The sequence below is a fragment of the Topomyia yanbarensis genome, chromosome 1 (assembly GCF_030247195.1).
Source record: "Topomyia yanbarensis strain Yona2022 chromosome 1, ASM3024719v1, whole genome shotgun sequence".
Lineage (NCBI taxonomy): Eukaryota > Metazoa > Arthropoda > Insecta > Diptera > Culicidae > Topomyia > Topomyia yanbarensis.
In genome coordinates, this window is record NC_080670.1 from 144,691,285 (window position 1) to 144,712,748 (window position 21,464).

Consider the following 21,464-nt stretch of genomic DNA (forward strand, 5'->3'; position numbering starts at 1 on the left):
GAGTTACATTTAGTGAAAAATGTCGCCCGAGACCAAGGTCCTGCGCATGCCGGCAGATGAAGAGCATGACTGACTGTGAGCGGATGCTGGAGAAACTGAAACGAGAGTGGATGCAACCGTCAAAGCAAGATCTCACAGGATTCGCAAAATTAGGATGAGTCTGTGCAGCATCCACTGGGAAACGTATCCATGAAGAATTTTTGCTATTCCCAGTCATCAGTCGAGTGTCGAAGCGAACGGATGTGGAAAGCCAAAAGTAATGGATTTCCGGCCCAGTTGTGCAATAGCTGCTCGTGTAAATTTATTCCAAGTGTTGGAGGAATACTCCTACACATCTTAGTTTCTTTTTTCTTCCGAAATTTCACCCTGGATGTAGGTGTATGAAAAACATTGTTATCATCTCGTCCGAATCGAGGATGTACGACACTGTGCAAGTTCTGAAGCTTCGGTCGTGCATATGAGGGCGAAAAAAGTTCGGAACTTTAATGGATGTTTGGAAAAGTTGTTCTTCTCCTTTAGGGTTCTGCCAGAGTGTACAACCCAGAAGCACGAAAAAACAAAACCAAAGCCAAGTAAACAATTGTTCTTTTGCATAATCGCGCCGGGGGAATAGTAGCAATAGTTGGCCTCTCAAAAGTGCCGCAAAAAGTAGAAGTGAAGTGGAGGCATCAAAGTGGGATGCTTTAGAGAAAAAAAAATAGTTTGTGTGGTTGTTGAATTCTCGGTGCAATGATTGGATATGCGTTTTGTGGAGTAGATACAATTCTGTGCGGAGAACTCTCGTCATAAAATTGGGAATATATGTTGCAGTCGATAAAAATTGAGAACCATCAAATTGGATTGTTGCCAAAAGTGAAAAACAAATAATGTTATGAAAAACGTATCACGTACAGTGTGCCAAATTTTGCGCTAAGTGCAACATCGAAATCCAATTTGCGGTCTTAAAACGTGCTGGTTTGATTTAATTGCGGTTCCAAAAGAAAATTGTGATTGTCGATTCATGTTGTGGTTACGATTAATAATTAGAGTGAAGACGATAAATGCAAGAACCTCGAGAAGTCGTAGATAGTTGCAGTGTTTAGTGTTTGATAAAAAATAGTCACTGTAAAAGGAATACGTGTTAAGGGCTCTCTTTGATTGTGCTTAGCGAAATTAATAAAGTGGACCCTCCGGGGTTTTCCAGTGATTGGCATCGGTTTGTGAATTTAAATCAACACAAGCTGTACGACGGACCGAGCTTGATATTCAAATTTCAAAAAAGGTAAGAAAAGCTCGCCTGGTAATGATAATAATGTTACCCGTAGTTTTCAACGTTGATCTTACTTAAATTTGAAATGATATAAACAAAATATTTCAATCATAGATGTTTTTATTGTTTTTTTATTCTATTATCTCATAAAGATCGCTATCGGTCTTTTATCACTGAATAAGCTACATTTTCATTCGGCAGGATTAGAAAGTTTTTGAGTCGTTCTGTTGGTTGTTCAAATGAAAAGTTGAAAAAGTTTCCCATTTTTATTGCTCCACTTAAAAAGTGGATTTCAAATGAAGAACTTTTTATAACTTTTTTCATTTGTTTTCATTATATTTGCCTAATCCAGAAAGAAAATACCTGACATTGTCCTCGCCAGAAAGATTTCAAGATAGGCTTTCAGATTACAACTTTGTATAAATCTCTTTCAAAATTTAGAAAGTTTTGCAAAAATTTAGTATTGCCAATGGTTGTAACTTCTTTCCTGACACCGTTTTCAAGAAAAGAAACGTGAATATTTGGATAAATCCTTGAAAATTACTAGACTACGTTGTGATTTTTTTCATCTCACTCGAGTTGGTCCAGTATAAACTGGCGACACCGATCTGAATACGAGTATTCATCAGGCATGCAGTGACGGTCTTGCCTAAACTTGCCGGTCAGAACTGCCAAATCTTGCGGTCTCGCACCAGCTAAAGCAAATGGGAAGGAACAATTCCAATTCAAAAGGTAGCCCCTATTTCCATTATTTACGAGGAAGGGCAAATAGGAAGATAGGTTAGACGGAAAGTATTGATGCTTAACCTACTTAACGGAAAGACGTCTTTCCGCATGGGTACAGTGAGCCTGGGCCAGGGCCCCCGGTATTTAAGGGGCCTCGCATTGAGTATGGATATAAATTCATACTTAAATCTGCATTCAAAAATAGGTACACTCGATTGCAACTGTTTAGTGCGTTGCTAGAAATGGCAGAAATTTAAATTTAAAGTCATTTGTAGTTCAAAGTTTATAATACCATTGTTTCATTAATATTCCAATGGATTCTGCGGGTGCAGTGTTTTTTTTTGCAAAAACACGCAATTAATTATTTACACAAAAACGGTCAAGTTTAGATCAATAATGTCTTCTGAAGGTGTTATCAGTATTTCAAGACCTTTTCTCTGGTTTAGTACATTCAGTGAATAATCTCCCTAAAAGTGAGATATTTTTCTTATTTTTTTAAAATGTATAGATAATTAAGTCATATGTCCTGCTATGTTGTAGAGCTACTTTTTGCGAACAATTTTGCTTAAGAGTTCAAATCTGTATCTTCAATACTTGTAATGTTATAGTGCCTTGTTTGTGGATGACCCCTTAAAATCATTTTTTTAATATAACTTTTTCGTATTTTGGTATTTGGATAAAACCTTTAGAAGACATTATTGATCTAAACTTGACCGTTTTCGTTTAAATAATTAATCACGTGTTTTTGGCAAAAAAAAACACTGTGGGGTGTGACAAAATGGTTCAGCTCTCATCACATTAGGAAGCGTAAACAGACAAATCTTCAAATATTTAATATAAACTCTGCTTTTTTGAGGTCTCGCGAAGGCCTGACACTATTATAGCATTTAGTATCTCTTAAGATTAGAAAGGTTTTGTGGGGTACATTCGTACCCCAGAGCTATTCAAAATCCTTGTGATTCCATTACGGTATATTGTAACTGCAAGCTATCTTTATCATATAATCAATTTGATTATAAAACTTCCGTTAAAGCGGGTGCAACCTGCTTGATTCACTTAACCAACTTAAAGGTGCCCGCTTAAAGTTTGTCTGGGGTACAAATGTACGCCACAAAACTGTTTATGTTAGTATTTTGTCATGTATACATAATTAGGAAAATTCATATTATCTATTTTTATGAGCAAAATATCGATACATAGTTAACGAGAAACTTGTGTAAAATTGTTTAAGTTTCAACATTGCTGAACAATAGAATTTATTATTTGATATGATAAAGCTATTATAGCAAAGTAACTAAAAAAGGTGCTTCGATCGTTATCATAGTTTTTGCTTTTGCCAATGGACGGGACAAAATACATTCGTGAATATGATTTGTATGTAATACGTACCACGCACCACCTTATTCGTCATTTTCTATAACCCAGGTTCTGTATCACACTTACTTTATATACACGTGCAATGCATTGGCTCTACATGTCCCATCGACGCCTTCATGTTTTATTTCCGTTACCTTTTTTATTTCGACTATGTTAGTCACATTTTCTTTTTTACATTTAAACGACATTCAATTAGCTAGAGATTACTGGTAGGGAAAGTTATGAAACTTAGAGCCATAGTACTCAAGTGAGAGCAAGGATGTGAAGTAAACAGATCGGGCTTTCGGCTGTCACGGTAAAGATAGATACGTCTACCTTTATCAGGACACATGTTAGTGAACTCGGGTGATTCGTAGTTATTCTGCCTAAGCTCGACCCTCATTAACAGAAGACAAAGATTAAGCCCGTACGATATTAAGCCTTTTCTAATGACCCTGCCACTTCTAGTTTTCCGATCTGTTTACTTCACATCCTTGCTCTCACTTGAGTACTATGGCTCTAAGTTTCATAACTTTCCCTACCCAGTAATCTCTAGCTAATTGAATGTCGTTAAATGTATATTGCTGTATTTTTACTGTTTGTATTAACATGTGGTGTTCCATAAGCATCGGAATAAATACACTTTTTGACTGGTCTTGGATTTTATTCTGCACTTTATTTGGAGTAGGGAAAAGCCTCCTGGAGCTAATAATTTTGCAATCTTCCAATTTCGCTCTCCAGACAGTATAAAACCTTCTCATCTGTTGTATCAACAGAGTACATTTCCAAATTATACATTTCATTGACTAATACTATACAATTAACATTAACAGAACATCAGTTATATCTAAAGACTAGTACTTAGAGCCATCTATCGAGGCAAGGATCTTACTTGCTATCTGTTAAAAAAAATGAAAATCTTCACAGCACGGTATAGATGGTCAACATCGGGTAGAAACTAACGGAGTTATAGCAAATTGCTATTAGCAATATTAATGAAAAAGGGAATTTTGATGTATTTCAAAGAGTTTTTCTATAAAAATGAAATACTACTTAATAAAATGGACAAAACAGAAACAGACTGCTTTCCGAATGATTCTAGAGTAAAACTATCCATTGAATTAATAGATTCAACAAAAAAATTATTACAGCGATTTTAGTTCTGGGGCACGAATGTACCCCCTCAAAACCGTTTACGTATAGAAAAGTCACAAAACCATTGTAGAGTTAATATTGTATAAGTGAAATGATAAAAAAATAAATTGTAAAGTTGATTAATAGGTCAACGAATTTAAGGGGAGCGTCTGGTGTAAAATACTCGAACCGAAGGTTATTTTGGTTTACAATTTGGAATGCAAGGTAACAATGGATATTTTTTTGTAATGTTCAGATTTATTTACACATTCATGGTACACGTAAAAAAAATATTTTCCGTCACGCAAGGCCACACATACGAGCGTTCCACGAGTAGACGTTCAACCATTTTCATGCCGAGGAGCGCCGCAGCGAACACGATTACTCTTGATAAAATTGTCTGATACCAGGAGCGGATCCAGAAAAAAATTTCGGAGGGGGTCCGAAATTTCGATTTTGGAATGTTCATTATACAATTCTTAGTACGTAATAAAAATCTGTCTAGGTGGTCGAATTTGGTCTGGGATGATTTTGAGTTTAGAACGAATTAAAATGGAAACTATTTCAAAATTTTTCAACAAGTTAAAAAATTTCGGAGGGGGTCCGGACCTCCAAGACCCTCCCGCTGGATCCGCCAATGTCTGATACGGAAATTTCAATAAGTTTTGTAAAGCTTAGATTTGTAGTTAGTCGATGAACCACAAAAAATAGAAAAAATAAGAGTTTCGAAAACTGGCGGCATAAAAACCGAAAAATCTCATATTTTACTATTAAATTTTTTGTTCAGTTTTCTGTGGCTCATCGACAGGCTACACATATTGTGCATTCTCATAAAAAATCAAGTCAATTCGTTGATGAAAGCAATCATGTATCACTTTTGCGTTGACATTATCGATACAAGCCGATTTTCCCAAAGAATAACAAATATCCTTCAACTGCTCAAAAGTGATTGGGTGAAACCCATCAAATCTACAATTAATATTAATCGGCTGTGTCATTTCCACAGGTTCACTGACCAGCTCAATACTTTGATTGATCAGTTGCGCACTGTTATCGAAATAACTGTTCAATTTTTCAGCTATTATTTGTTCAGTTTGCTCTTCTACCCCATTGAAAGTTGTGGATCTTGATTTAGGTTTCATTAAATTCTTTAGAATTTTCCATAACTCTTTTCTGTTGTTTTGATGTTGATCGATCTTCCTTTAAATATACTCACATTTGGTCTTTTTCAAAGCTCGTGAATACATATTTCACGCGTGTGTGTACCCATTCCAAAGACGTTCACTATTAGTTCTGCAAAATTTCTTGTACTTTTCATCCCTTTTACGTTTCAGGCGCAAAAGATCTAAAGAGTAGGGGAACATGGGGAGATTTGTCCAGGTTTTTAGCTAAACCTGCATAAATCTCTAAAAACGTTTTCAATCCTGCAAAACTCATTGAGATATGTTGCGCAACGGTATTGTGCGTGTTCATGATTTTTTGCAGAATTTTTAATTCGCTTACGCAGAAGTTATAAAAGTTTTTCTGTGGACATTTCTTTTGGTCAAGTCTCCCCACTGCGGGGAGACTTGACCAAGGCCTGGGGAGACTTGACCAAGAGAATATTGAAAAATCAGGACAAAAATTAATGACATAACACATACTGTAATCCTTTTTTTTCATATTGTCTAGATCCTTAGGTAGCAGTAAAAAATATAAAGGGGTTGCGTATCATAAATTTTGATTTTTTAAATGTATTTCCTTTTAAGGGTTATCTGTACTGCTTATATTGCATGTTCATACGTTACGAAATTAGCCATATTACTACTAGTTTTAGTGCTGGTACTAAAAGATATAGACTAATGTTTTGGGTGCGATTTTTGTGTGATGTGATTAACATTCACAATAGGTGCCACAGCATAGTAAATATCAGAAATTTTGTATCTTTCTTCAGCTTATTGCTACTTGGTCAAGTCTCCCCATAAAATCTTGGTCAAGTCTCCCCAACATTAGTTATTGCGTTCAATGTCGAGCGAATTTTAGTAATGACTATTCCAATGGTCCGATTAATGTAAAATCATTTCACTACTTCATAAGGAATAAGATGAGATATAAGTACTTTAAAAGAAATTATTATTCGAGTAGATATGTCCATAAAAAAGTTTGATAAAAATTACATCATTTAACTCAAGTTTATTAAATACGGAATATTTTCTATAAGGAAAGGATATTTCATTCCAAACTTTCAAAACTAACCTAAGGGATCGAAACAATTATGAAAATATTTTTGATTTTTTTTAAACCTAATAGAACACGCCATAGCCAATAACAGAATTTTGCGCTTGGTCAAGTCTCCTCATGTTCCCCTACCAGCTGTTCGAGTTATTTAAATTAACATACTTTTAAGAAACTAAACTATTTGTACACTCTTTTAACATGTTAGTTAGAACAACTGCCTTGTTATCCAAATTTACATTCAATTTCGCAAAATGCAGGTTTCTCGAAACCTTGAGTTGAGACATGGCTTGTTTCGAATATCTTTTCCAGCAATTAATTTTAATTTTATCCTCCTCACGGTTCATTCTCCAGCAAAATTAAAATTATCTCATGGTCTGAAATTTTACAATCAGCCTCTATATACGAATGAACCCCATCAAAATTGGAATACTATCAATGTTCTACTGTGTCTGGAAATTCTTGTAAACTCACTAACTGTTTGCTTGAAATTGAAAAACTCAGCCTGAGCCAATCAATATTAAAATCGCCCGAAATTAAATTAAGTTTGCTTAAATCAACGAAATTATCCCACCAGTCTTCTAAAATTTCTAAAAACCTTCGATCGCTTGAACTAGGAGAATGGTATACTACTGTAAAGTTTCCCATCGCATACCTCTTTCAACTGATATAGCCGAGAACCAATTATTATCAACTGCTTCGTTTAACCGAACGTTGAATTTAATCGATTCTTTGGCGTAAATAGTACACTTTCGTTTTCATCCCAATATTGACTACAAATCAATGCGTTCACGAAAATTAGTGCCAGAAACTTAAAAGAATAAACTGAAGTAACTAATACTTAGATACATATCGACCTTTAAATATATAAATTAATAGACTGATAATCCTATATATCACTGTGTTAGGTCCGTTAGTTTGTGGATAAACCTTATTTAGAAGCTATACCTGACGCAAATGATCATTTAATGACATTCGAAGGTGAAACAATACATTTTAGCTACGTATCCTCCGCCAACGAGGGCGCATGTCAACCGCAATTTTGATGTGGCTTTTCACCCGCAATTTTGATGCGGCATCTATCCCAATTGAGGGGAGAGATGCCGCACGACGACATTTGCCTCTGAAATTATGGATGGCCTTGCTCATGATCAGAATGCCTTCTAAAAATTCCCAGCTATTCAACCGATAGAGCTTGAGCTTGAGCTTGAGCTTGAGCTTGTGCGACCACTCCTGGCTGCTACTCCGTTATCGATCGGGACTAGCTGAAGTTGCACAGGGAATCAATAGATAATTATGCTTGGGAGTAGCGAAACATCTTTCAATGTGCAACTCCTGGTAATCCTAAAGTGTTTTGATGAATACCGGCGCCGCCAGGCCCGAACGTAGATCACGGAAGGAAAGGGAAGGAATGGTTAGTCCGATATTTGCTTTTGCTAGAGGCCCTATATACTAATGCGCACTCCACAAGTATCACGGGAGGAGGATATTTTTGTTAGTAATGGGATTTTCGACTGACCGACTGGCACTGGTTCTGCACTTTCTAACAGAAGTGTCAATGGAACATACCCATTTTGCTGCACTTCTGCTAGAAAGCGCAAAAACGGTGCAGTTTCAGTGCACTCCACCACACCGGCATCAATCAATCGAAACCCCCGTAAGAGTATAGAAGTTGGATCTACTTCTTCTTTACCGACGTCAGAGAGGGGATTCCAACTAACTGAACTAGATATCGATCCACCAATTTCATGGACCGGGGACCAACGGCTTTACTTCCCTTCCGAAGGAAGACGTGACCACAGATTTTTTCACCTCAGAAAAATCTCAATGACCTCGGCTGGAATTGAACCCAGGCCAACTGGAATGAGTGGCGGTCACGCTTCCACCGGCGCCGTTAAAATCCCAGCTATTCAACCGATAAATGATTTACCAAAAAAAATCGAACAATTTAAAAAAACGAAATTTTAATGTGGTGCTGAAAAATTTTCGGCACTTCATGGTGCAACTGGAAGCATATAATCTTTATTAAAATTTTCGTGAATTAATAAAAAGGATTATTGTATATCTCCAGTGTTGTAATTCTTCGAAAGACAAACTCACAATATTATATTACCGTATAAAAGTGAATCTATATACGAGATATAGAATGTGCGGCATCTCACCCGACGCGGCATCTCTAGACGAAATTACCCTATGCGTCCTTTTAGTTTGCTGACGCTTTATGAATCTTGTATTTCATAAGAATGTCCACCAAATCGTAAAATTTAATCACTGAATTCCATTCTATTTTACTCCTCGAATTTGAAAGCTGCATCAGTATAAAAGCTCCCACCATTTATTTATTTTATCTTGACAATCATTATAACTTCGTATTGCATCTTATACCTTGTGTAAAACAACGGGTTTGAATAGGTTGCATTAAAGAAATCGAACAACTTCAATGTTAGCAATAGTCTCCAATAAAACTGTCTTTTGACTTGATTGCTTGTTTTATGTTGTTTTATTCTAGGTTTAAAATAGTGCACAGAACCTTTTTACAACCACAAATAAAACGTAAAAGTTCAAGTTATATTGTTGAAGTCTTAACAAAGTTTTATAGAGTAATGCACCACTGCTTATTTCGCTGTCAGCTCTGGAGTTCCTCAAGGCAGTCATCTAGTGCAATTTTTATTTCTGCTCTACCTCAACGATTTGAACCTTTCAGATTGTTTTGAATGCTTCAAAGTGTTCTGTTATTTCGTTCACCCGCAAACACTCGACAATTATATACGACTACAATATTTCGAAAAATATTATTAGGCGTGAATCTTCTGTAAAGGTCTTAGGAGTTATTCTAGATCCCAAACTAAATTTTAAAATTCATATGGAATACGTCACTTCAAAGACCTCCAAGCTCCTTGGATTCATTTTTCGAGTTACTAAAGACTTCAGCGATATACATTGCTTGAAAGCACTTTATTGTGCTCTGGTTCGCTTTATTCTCGAATATGCGGCAGTGGTTTGGTCACCTAATTACCAAATCGATGTCCAGCGCATTGAAGCTATTCAGCAAAAATTTGTTCACTTTGCTCTTTGGCAGCTACCATGAAAAGACCCGCTAAACCTACCGTGTTACTAAGACCGTTATCAATTTATCGACCTTGATTTCGTTAAGACGTTGGCAGTTCATTGCTGATCTGCTTCAATCAAGAATCAATCAATCAATCAAGAATCGATCTGATCTTCTGCAACTTGTGGATTTTGACATACATCGTCGTATTCTTAGATTTTATTCATTTTTAAGTATCCCTCGCGCCAGAACTAATTACAGCTATAATCAGCCATTCATTAGCATGTGCCGTGTATTCAGTCTTCGATTTTCACCTGTCACGAAGTGCTGTGAAACGATTATTTCTAAGCTCCCTGTCTCTATAGTCATAGCTCTACTACTAGTCCTTAGATATAAATGATGTTCTGTTAATGTTAATTGTATAGTATTAGTCAATGAAATGTATCATTTAGAAATGTGTAATCTGTTGATACAAAAGATGAGGAGGTTTTGTGCCGCCTGGAGAGCGAGATTGAAAGGTTGCAAGAATTTCAGCTCCAGGAGGCTTATCCTTACTCCAAATAAACAAATAAACAAACATTAGAGTAATACAATTTGAAATTAGGTTAGTCTTAGGTCTTCACAAATTTGGTATAGTACCGAAATTACCAGTACTTACATTTATGCAGTACCGGTATTTCGCCACCAAAAATTTGATGGTATTCCCAGGATTTTCGGAGCCGGTACTGCCGGTACCACATCCCTAATACCACACTGTCATTTCTAGCAGGGATATCGACTTCCCACTGAGAAACCCATTTTCGTTTCTAAATCGCAAGCGAAATAAATCCAAACATTAAGCTTGATTCGCCCACACTGCTACAAAACGAACTAGCGCACAATTTAGCCCACGACTCGGAAGCGCGTGGCTGAAAAACCACGAAATGAAATTTACGAAACATTCATCAAAACATTAAAGTTTCATTTATCAAATAACATTTCGTAGTTCGCCATCGATAAACCATTCGATATCTCAACTCTTTGTTACGTGTCTACCGAGCGTCGTGCATCACTTACGCAAATTGAATATTAGAGATCTCTACACCCAAAACGCGAACCGTATGAATTACATGCGAATAAGCATGATTCTAATGAGAATTTTGCATTGTAACAGGTATAATGCATATAAAGCGATATTGGTCCGGGACAAAAATGCATTAAGGCGATTACACCACAGAAACTTACACAAACCCACAGTTGGGAATGTATTAGTGAATTTAACTATCGGAGTATTAGTATTAAAATGACTCCGCACTAATACACATGTAAAGGACATCTCCACTCGGATACATGTGCGCTCTGAAAATACTAATACACGCTCAACGACTTGTTTCCTTTTCGTCTTTCAACTGATCACATGCTGCATATTGGAGAGAACAGTTTATAGCATCATCAAATTGGTGGGGTGTGGGTGATGATTATGTGTTTTTTTTTTATTCATTTCGTTTATTTGATAGGCACAAATGCGATAGCTTGGCGGTGCCAAATTCTTTTGTTTTTACATTTTGTATATTTTAAAACTAGGAGGTTACAATGTTGAAATATTTTTTTAAAAAAGAAAAATTTTACAGCTATCTTAAGACTAGAAATAAGATTCTATATACAAGAGAGGGGGCGAAAGATTTTTTTTATGAAAAAATTTTTAAAACAAGGAATTCCATAGTAATAATTTTTAGGAAATATTTACAGTTATCTTAAAACTAACAATATAGTTTGGTACACAAAAGGGGGAACAAATATTTATGAGAAAATTCGCAGGTGTTTTAAGACTAGGGATACAGTTCTATTTACAAGATGGGGGACAATAGTTTTAACAAAGAGGTAAAATTACAACTATCTTAAAGCTAGGAATACAGAATACAAATTTGAACTTTTTTAGCGGAGACTTATGCTTGGTCAAGATATTCAGAGGGGGGCTGTAGAAGCAGTTGTATCAAGGACAGGGAGAGAAAGCGTAGATGGTGACCGGGAGAGAAGAGCAAAACTTGCAACTTTCGCTCAAACGGGAGATCAGCGAAAGATTACCGCCTCAGTCTAGTAGGTCGGATTGGCGGATGGTATTCTTCGGACCCGCGGGGAATCCTTCAAAAGTCATCGGACCTTGAGTCGCTCTCGCTTCAGTTTCCGTAGTGGTAAGTGCGACGGCGGTTACATAGTTGCAGTCTGGAGCTGATCGGTCCCACAAGGCAAGAGAAAGCTTCTAAAACGAGAAATAAAAAGAGAGGGACTAAATTGGGATATTTGTCGTTTTTATGAAAGTATAAATAAGGGACATATAGGGGAAATCACGATTTGCCAGTATATCTCGGACTGGGACATTGGGTGGTCTACCTCGGGCCCGAAGGGAATCCTTTAACTGAGACCTGGCGTCCAAGTACCCGGCGCATACCCAGACAACGTGCTCGATGTCGTGATAGCCCTCGTCACAAGCGCACAGACTACTCTCCGCAAGCCCAATACGCCGCAGATGCGCATCCAAGGTGTAGTGGTTGGACATAAGTCGGGACATTACACGAATAAAATCCCGACCCACATCGATCCCCCTGAACCAAGGCTTCGTTGATACCTTTGGGATAATGGAATGTAGCCATCGTCCAAGTTCACCATTGCTCCACGAGGTTTGCCAACTGTTGAGTGTCCTCTGACGACAAATACTAAAAAATTCGTTGAAGCAGATTGGTCTTTCGTATATGTCACCATTTAATGCGCCCACCTTTGCTAATGAGTCGGCCTTTTCATTGCCCGGGATAGATGATGATGATGATGGTCCCACCTCATACCCCCACAAAGGTGTGAGCTGAACGATTTATCTAAAAGATAATTAATATTTTGATCCATAACAAAACCAGTTAACAAAAAGAAACGGACTGGTTCAATTTGCAGACATAGCCTTTCCTTCAAAAGAACGTAACCAGATACATTTCGAATATTCCGCCAACAACCAGGGTCCATCAAGAAAATTTCCATTCCGGGAAGATACTTGATAGAATCGGGAATTGAACCCAATAGCTTCCATTTCCGATAATTCTCTGTAAGACTCCTCCCGCCTGACCAAGACATCGGTACTACCACCTGCTAAGGTGAGCAGTGACGAGCCTAGTGGCAGTGCAGAGTCCGGTCGAGTTATATCATCCACATCAGACCCCTTTATTGAAAGTTTCCTACCATTAACCCAAGGCAATCAAGGGATACTCCTATCCGAGAACATCCTTGATTGATCAGGAATTGAACCCGATATCTAGTAGTTATCAGAAGGAGTCATCAAGCCCCATACTCAACGAGCTAACTCCGTTATTACCACTATCGCAGCAATAACCGAACTTAACTCTATTGTCGAGCAAAGTCAACACAACTCCATCATCAAATCAGACCCTGATCACAACAAAAGTCTAAAAGCTTCGATTCAACCCGATGAGCTTTTAGTGCTGGTCAGCATGTTCGATTTCAAGTTAGTCTCTATCTGCTTAGCGCGCGCGTGGCTCAGACTTTTGTAGACATCTCATTATTTTTTAATAGCTTTAATAAACAAGTAACAAAAATCCATCATCATCATAGCGAATATAATAACTTAGTGTGACTAAATGCAAATAATAGAAGAGAAAAAAATACAATCTTCGTGGTATTACATAGTTATTCAAATAACTCCAAAATATAAAAATTCAAAAAATCTGTCTACAAAGCAGATTTTACGTGTGAAATACATAGTGTTTTGAACTCCGCTAATGTTGCTGCACGTTTAATATGCCTAGGCATCGAATTGAAAAAACTTATTCCTTTGTACAACAAGGAGTTCTGTGATCTACTAAATAAAAAGTTTGGTGTTCTTGGATCCGACGCGTTTCTAGTGTTGTACCTATGCACATCACTTCCTCTTTCAATTCGATCACACAAATATCGAGGCAGCATTCCATTAATAATTTTAAAAATGAACACCATTGTTAAGTAATAAATTCTTTGCTTCACAGAGAGCCATTGTAATGCGCTTAGCATGAAACTAGAGGAAGTGTATCTGTTACATTTTAAAATTAATCGCATGATTCTATTTTGCAATCGCTGTAACCTCAATATTTGTGTTTGATTGGCAAGAAACAAAATGGATGGGCAGAAGTCAATATGTGGTGAAACAATAGATTTATATAATAAAATTTTACTACTAATTGTTAAATCATTTTTCAGACGACACAATATACCATACTTTTTAGCAATCTTTTTGATGACATTGTCGATGTGAGACTTAAAGGTTAACTTGTCATCAATGATTATTCCAAGATATTTTAATTCACTAACGCGATCAATAGTCTCACCATTTATTTCAACGTTAACGTCAGGCCTAGTATTAGCCGAAGAGATGATCATATATTTAGTTTTAGCAACATTTAACTTTAATTGTTTAAATTTTAACCAACGAGCAAGGGAATGCAAATCTTCGTTCAAATGCGCCACGGCTTCATCTATATCCTTAGCTGCAATGAACAGAACAGTGTCGTCAGCAAACAAATTTAAGTCACAAAATCGTAAAACTCGCCTCATGTCATTTATATACATAATAAATAAAATAGGACCTAAGACACTACCTTGCGGCACTCCAAGAGGATTGCCGAGAGGACTAGATGCAAAATCGTTGAAACTAGTTTTCTGAGTTCTATCACATAAATAGTTTTCAAACCACTTATGCGCTATCCCTCCGATACCAAATCGCTCTAAAGTTTTCAAAAGTAATGGTCTCGAAATTGTCTCAAAAGCGCGTTTCAGATCCAAAAATACAGCAAAAATAGTCTCTTTAACCTCGATTTTCTCTTTCCATTTTGCTAACACTAGATTCAAAGCGGTTTCGCAAGAGTGTCCCTCTCGGTATCCCGATTGCTCCGGAATTAGCAAATTATTATTATTCAAATAACTCATCAGCTGGCCCTTAACAACAAGTTCTAAAATTTTCTCTAATGTGTGCAACATGTTAATGGGGCGGTACTCTTCGGCTTTATCCGTCCCAGTAACTTTGGGAATAGGAATCACAAGTGATTCCTTCCAAACTGTCGGCACGTGCCCCGTTTGTAGCGATTCATTTACAAGGTCCAGCAGATCGTGTCCGATGACATGAAAGCAATCCTGTATCACTTTTGCATTGACATTATCGATACCAGCCGATTTTCCCAAAGAAAAACAAATATCTTTCAATTGTTCAAAAGTGATTGGGTGAAATCCATCAAATCTACAGTTAATATTAATCGGCTGTGTTATTTCCGCAGGTTCACTGACCAGCTCAATACTTTGATTGATCAGTTGCACACTGTTAACGAAATAACTGTTCAATTTTTCAGCTATTATTTGCTCAGATTGTTCTTCTACCCCGTTAAAAGTTATGGACTGCGAGGAACTAGGTTTAGGTTTAATTAAATTCTTTAGGATTTTCCATAACTCTTTGCTGTTGTTTTGATGTTGATCGATCTTCCTTTGAATGTACTCACATTTGGTCTTTTTCAAAGCTCGTGAATAAATATTTCGCGCGTGTGTGTACCCATTCCAAAGACGTTCACTATTAGTTCTGCAAAATTTCTTGTACTTTTTATCCCTTTTACGTTTCAGGCGCAAAAGATCTAAAGAGTACCAGCTGTTCGAGTTATTTAAATTAATATACTTTTGAGAAACTAAACTATTTGTACACTCTTTTAACACATTAGTTAGAACAGCTGCCTTGTTATCCAAATTTCCATTCAATTCCGTAAAATCCAGGCTTCTCGAAACCAGTTGAGACATGGCTTGTTTCGAATATCTTTTCCAGCACATAATTTTAACTTTATCCTCCTCACGGTTTGGTTCACTCTCCAGCAAAATTGAAATTGTCTCATGATCTGAAATTTTACAATCGGCCTCTACATACGAATGAACCCAATCAAAATTGGAATACACGTGATCTATCAATGTTCTACTGTGTCTGGAAATTCTTGTAAACTCACTAACCGTTTGCTTGAAATTGAAAAACTCAGCCAACTGCTTCAACTGATTCGAATTTTGATCATTGAGCCAATCAATATTGAAATCGCCCGAAATTACATTTAGTTTACTTAAGTCAACGAAATTCTCCCACCAGTTTTCTAAAATTTCTAAAAACCGTCGATCGCTTGAACTAGGAGAATGGTATACTACTGCAAAATTTCCCATCTGCATGCCTCTTTCAACTGATATACCCAAGAACCAATTATTATCAACTGCTTCGTTTAACCGAACGTTGAATTTAATCGATTCTTTGGCGTAAATAGCAACTCCACCGGTATGTCTGGAATGAGATAGGCAAAAAGCAACTTTATAACCCGGAATGCTATACTGATCAAATGCATCAGCATTAACAATATGTGTTTCTGATAGAAAAACCAACAATGGACGTTTGTTTTCTACAAGATGTCGCATTGCAACAAAGTTTGTAGACAACCCAGCTATATTTAAGCATAATATTTCAGACAGCCTCCCGTTTGTTAGTTGCTATTCACTCAACAAAACGTTGCTTTTTTTCGATTCTAGCAGTCTCCGATATACTGAACACTGCTTACTAAATGCCGCATGGTTTACGTCCAAATTCATTTTGCGTTCACTATTCTTTTTTATACAATTTACACATTTAAAATCAGTTGACGAGCATTCAGATGTTCTATGTGCTCCATTACATCTGGAGCATGTTTCTTTATTAACGCATCCCGTACTCTTATGACCAAATTCTCCACAGTTGAAGCAGCGCAGCACGTTAAAGGCCTCTAAAACAGAACACCTATCCCAACCAATGTTCACCGTACGGGCTGACATCAGGCCGCTATAAGTGTTCTTATCAACTTCAATTATAACATTGTATTTGTTATACTTGAAGCGTGGATTTTCAAAATTGGCAACAACTTTAACATAATCGACCGGAATGCCCTCATTCTGATTCTTTAATAAGTCAACGAAAACTTCCTCAGAGTATCGATCACTCATCCCCATTATTTTCAACTTCGGTTTACCGGGTATCGGTATAACAGCATTATACTTTTCACCCAGATTGCTTACAATGTTTTCTTTCACCGATTCAATATTATCCCGAGTTGCACACTCCACAATAATCGAGCCATCTTTACCGTTTTTAAAGTTGCTAATTTTGTGCACCTTTGGATCTAATTTATTTTTTAATTCATTCCTCGTGTCGTCACTCGATTGCAACGGCTCGACTGGTTTAATCACAATGACCGGGCGAGCCTTACGTTTCGTTTGACTTCTAGTTCTAATTTTATTCGTCCCAGTAGCTCCCGACAAAACATTCGCGTAAGTAATTCTACTATTTTTATCAAAAACCTCGTCATTATTTCCATCATCGTCTATTTCAATTAACATCGGTTCATCTTCTTTATTCGTCAAAATTTTTCGTTTTCTACTGGGATTCCCGTCAGATTCAGAATGAACCTTCCTATTACTGAAATTCCTCTTTCTGTTCATTCCAACTAATTCAATTTCACGCTTAACATTTTCATTTAAACAACTTTTCAAATCTTCCAACTTTTTGGCAACACTGTTTTCCAAGCTAGCCAATTTACTCTCGAGAGAGTTGTTGAAAGACCTGATCAGTTTTTCTATTCCGTTTTCTACTGCGATGTTTATCTGTGCATCGATGTTTTTTCGGGCATCAGTGAGAGACTCAAAAATGGAAGCGAATTGTTCCATCTTCTTATTCAACTCAATGGATATCGAACTAACATCCTGCACACCAGAAGACTGATCTGATAAACACTTCGCACACTTGTAGCAAAGACTTGCATTATCTGCCACCCAATTTACCATGGCCTTTGTTAGCCCGGAACATTTTTGATGATATTTATCACCGCAAAAAAGACATACAACCAGGCCTTCGGCGAGACTGACCGTGCTCGTACACTTTGCACACAGGCCGCTCATTATAGGCAAATTAAACTACAGCTGGAGAAGCGGGACAATACCAAAGAACAATATAACACTGCGTCTTCCACTGCGGGCAAGCTTATAAAGCCAGCCGCAGCGAAATGAAATCTGAAAATCACAGAGCAATAATAGTCTGTATGACTACACACTATACTTATCTGAATGATATTTCGATTAGCAATAGGCGCCCACAAAGTTTTCAACGAAAAGTAAAGTGTTTCACACGATTTAACCGATTGATGTTTACGCACTCTTTCACACAAGTTACCATATTCACTTTCACAAAAGCAAGACTTAGAGCAATGAGAGGGGACCCAAACAAAGGTAATTTGATAAGATTTTTCAGATAACGTACACAAGGACTCCCGTATCTTCCCCAGGAAATATGGGAATTGCTTTTTGGGCTTCATCGCACGAAGAGCCTCGATAGAGCTGAGGCTGTCCGAAATGATGAAGTAGTGATCTGTGGGCAGAGTGTCGATGATCCCAAGGGTGTACTGAATTGCAGCTAACTCTGCGACGTAAACTGAAGCGGGATCATTGAGCTTGAATGAAGCGGTGATAGTATTGTTGAAGATACCGAAGCCAGTGGACCCATCGAGATTTGATCCGTCAGTGTAGAACATTTTGTCACAGTCGACTTCTCGGAATTTATTATAAAATATATTGGGGATCACTTGCGGGCGTATATGGTCCGGGATTTCACGAATCTCTTCCTTCATGGATGTGTCGAAGAATACAGTAGAATCAGAAGTATCTAGGAAACGGACACGGTTGGGATTGTACGAAGAAGGATTGATGCTCTGTGCCATGTAGTCGAAGTACAAGGACATAAAACGGGTTTGAGAATTAAGCTCGACGATCCTCTCGAAATTTTGAATTACCAACGGATTCAGAATGTCGCATCGGATGAGCAATCGATATGAGAGTTCCCAAAATCGATTTTTTAGCGGAAGAACTCCCGCCAGCACTTCGAGACTCATCGTATGGGTCGAGTGCATGCAACCCAAGGCAATGCGCAAGCAACGATACTGGATTCTCTCCAGTTTGATGAAGTGTATGTTCGCAGCGGAGCGGAAACAGAAACACCCGTACTCCATCACCGACAATATCGTTGTTTGGTACAACCTGATCAGGTCTCCTGGGTGAGCACCCCACCATGTTCCAGTTATTGTTCGGAGAAAATTGATCCTTTGTTGGCATTTCTGTTTCAGATACCTAATGTGACATCCCCAGGTACCTTTAGAGTCGAACCAGACCCCGAGATATTTAAATGTGAAAACCTGGTTGATCGTTGCACCCATTAATAGAAGCTGGAGTTGCGCCGGCTCACGCTTCCTAGAAAAAACAACCAACTCAGTTTTCTCCGTGGAAAACTCAATACCCAGCTGAAGAGCCCAAGCAGACAAATTGTCCAAGGTATTTTGTAATGGTCCTTGCAAATCGGCAGCTTTGGGCCCTGTAACAGAGACCACGCCGTCGTCTGCAAGTTGCCTTAGCGTGCATGAATTGGCAAGACAATCGTCAATGTCATTCACGTAGAAATTGTAGAGCAGGGGACTTAGACATGAGCCCTGGGGAAGACCCATGTAGCTAAATCGCGATGTTGTTAAATCGCCATGCGAAAAGTGCATGTGCTTTTCAGACAACAGGTTTAGCAAAAAGTTATTTAAAATTGGCGAAAGACCATGCTGGTGCAGCTTCTCTGACAGAATGTTGATAGAAACTGAGTCAAAAGCCCCCTTAATATCCAAGAAGACTGATGCCATCTGCTCTTTGTTAGCATAGGCCATTTGGATTTCTGTAGAAAGCAACGCAAGGCAATCGTTCGTCCCTTTGCCTTTGCGGAAACCAAATTGTGTATCTGACAGTAAGCCATTTGCTTCAACCCAATTGTCGAGGCGAAACAAGATCATTTTCTCGAACAACTTCCGAATACAGGACAGCATTGCAATCGGCCGATATGAGTTGTGGTCGGAGGCTGGTTTTCCTGGTTTTTGGATGGCGATGACCTTCACTTGCCTCCAGTCATGAGGGACAATGTTACCCTCAAGAAACTTGTTAAATAAATTCAACAAGCGCCTTTTTGCAGTGTCAGGTAGATTCTTCAGCAAGTTGAATTTGATTCTGTCTAACCCTGGGGCGTTATTGTTGCATGATAAGAGAGCAAGTGAGAACTCCACCATCGAAAACGGTGTTTCGTTCGCGGTATCGTGAGGAGACGCGGCGCGGTACGTTTTCTGTACCGGGACAGAGTCCGGACAGATCTTCTTGGCGAAAGCAAATATCCAACGGTTTGAATATTCCACGTTCTCGTTGGTACTATTACGGTTACGCATACGTCGAGCCGTACCCCAAAGAGTGCTCATCGCTGTTTCTCTCGTTAACCCGTCGACGAACCGGCGCCAATAACTACGTTTTTTGGCTTTCATTAGACTCTTCATTCGCCTTTCTAACGACGCGTACTGTAGATAGCTAGCGGGTAACCCGTCTTCCCGGAAGGCCTTATATGCAGTGGACTTTTCCGCGTACAGCTCTGAGCACTCTTTATCCCACCACGGGGTGGGAGACCGTCCATGGGTATTCGCGCTGGGTACTGGTTTAGTCTGAGCTTGATTCGCACTGTCGAGAATCAAGCCAGCCAAAAACCTGTACTCTTCCTCCGGAGGAAGTTGTTGAGTGGATTCGATTTTAACGGATATCGCGGTCGCGTAACTTTTCCAATCAATGTTCCGTGTGAGGTCATACGAGACATTGATTGTTTCCGATGGTCTTGAACCGTTAGCAATTGAAATCACGATAGGCAAATGGTCGCTACCGTGGGGATCAGGGATCACCTTCCACGTGCAATCTAACTGTAGCGAAGTCGAGCATAGAGATAAATCCAACGCGCTTGCGCGTGCTGGTGGTGTAGGAATCCGCGTCATTTCTCCCGTGTTTAAGATGGTCATGTTGAAATTATCGCAAAGATCTTGGATTAATGTTGATCTATTATCATCATGAAGACAGCCCCATACCGTACCGTGCGAGTTAAAGTCTCCCAGAACTAGCCGCGGTGCCGGTAAGGATTCCGTGATATTACAAAGCGTTCGGTGCCCTACCGAGGCTCTAGGAGGAATGTAGATGGAAGCAATGCAAAGGTCTTTACCTTTGATTAAAACTTGACAAGCGACAATTTCAATGCCTGGTGTCGAAGGGAGGTTAATTCGGTTGAAAGAATAGCACTTTTTGATCCCCAAAAGTACTCCTCCATAGGGGTTTTCTCGATCCAGACGAATTATATTAAAGTCGTGGAAGTTGAGATTTATATCGGAAGTTAACCAAGTTTCACATAATGCGAAAGCATCACATTTTAAACTATTTAGTAAAAATTTAAAGGAATCGATTTTCGGGAGGATACTTCTGCTGTTGGCTTTTAAGAGGATCAGTAACATTGAAAGCTGTGAAAATTAAGTCCACTATGTCAGAAAATTTCATTAGTCCGCTACTGGACTGAGTATCTGTTTGAAAAAAGGGGACACTTGGGGTTTTTGGTGTCCCTGGAAGTGGTGGGTACTCCTTGTTAGAATTAATATTTCCAAGTCCTGGAGCAAATTGCTTCGGCTTTTGTGCATCACTTCCGTTGGATTTATTGATTGCGGTTGGCGCACTCTGAGTGGACGACACCTTGGCACCCTTACGAGGCAATGTAGGGGAGGCTAGATTTCTCCTCTTCCTGGATTCCCCTGGGTTAACCAATGATGTTCCCTCTTGTGGGTCGTCAGATTCTTGCTCAACGCC

General features: G+C 38.4%; 1 protein-coding gene across 1 annotated transcript in view; it reads left to right on the forward strand.

Moving 5' to 3' along the window:
• The first annotated feature begins 228 nt into the window (after window positions 1-228).
• The window catches only part of LOC131676234 (uncharacterized), a 157,734-nt gene continuing 136,498 nt past the window's right edge, over window positions 229-21,464 (forward strand). Inside the window, exon 1 of the mRNA XM_058955357.1 lies at window positions 229-1,261. The gene's annotated coding sequence lies outside the window, so the exon portion shown is untranslated. The remainder of the gene's footprint in view (window positions 1,262-21,464) is intronic.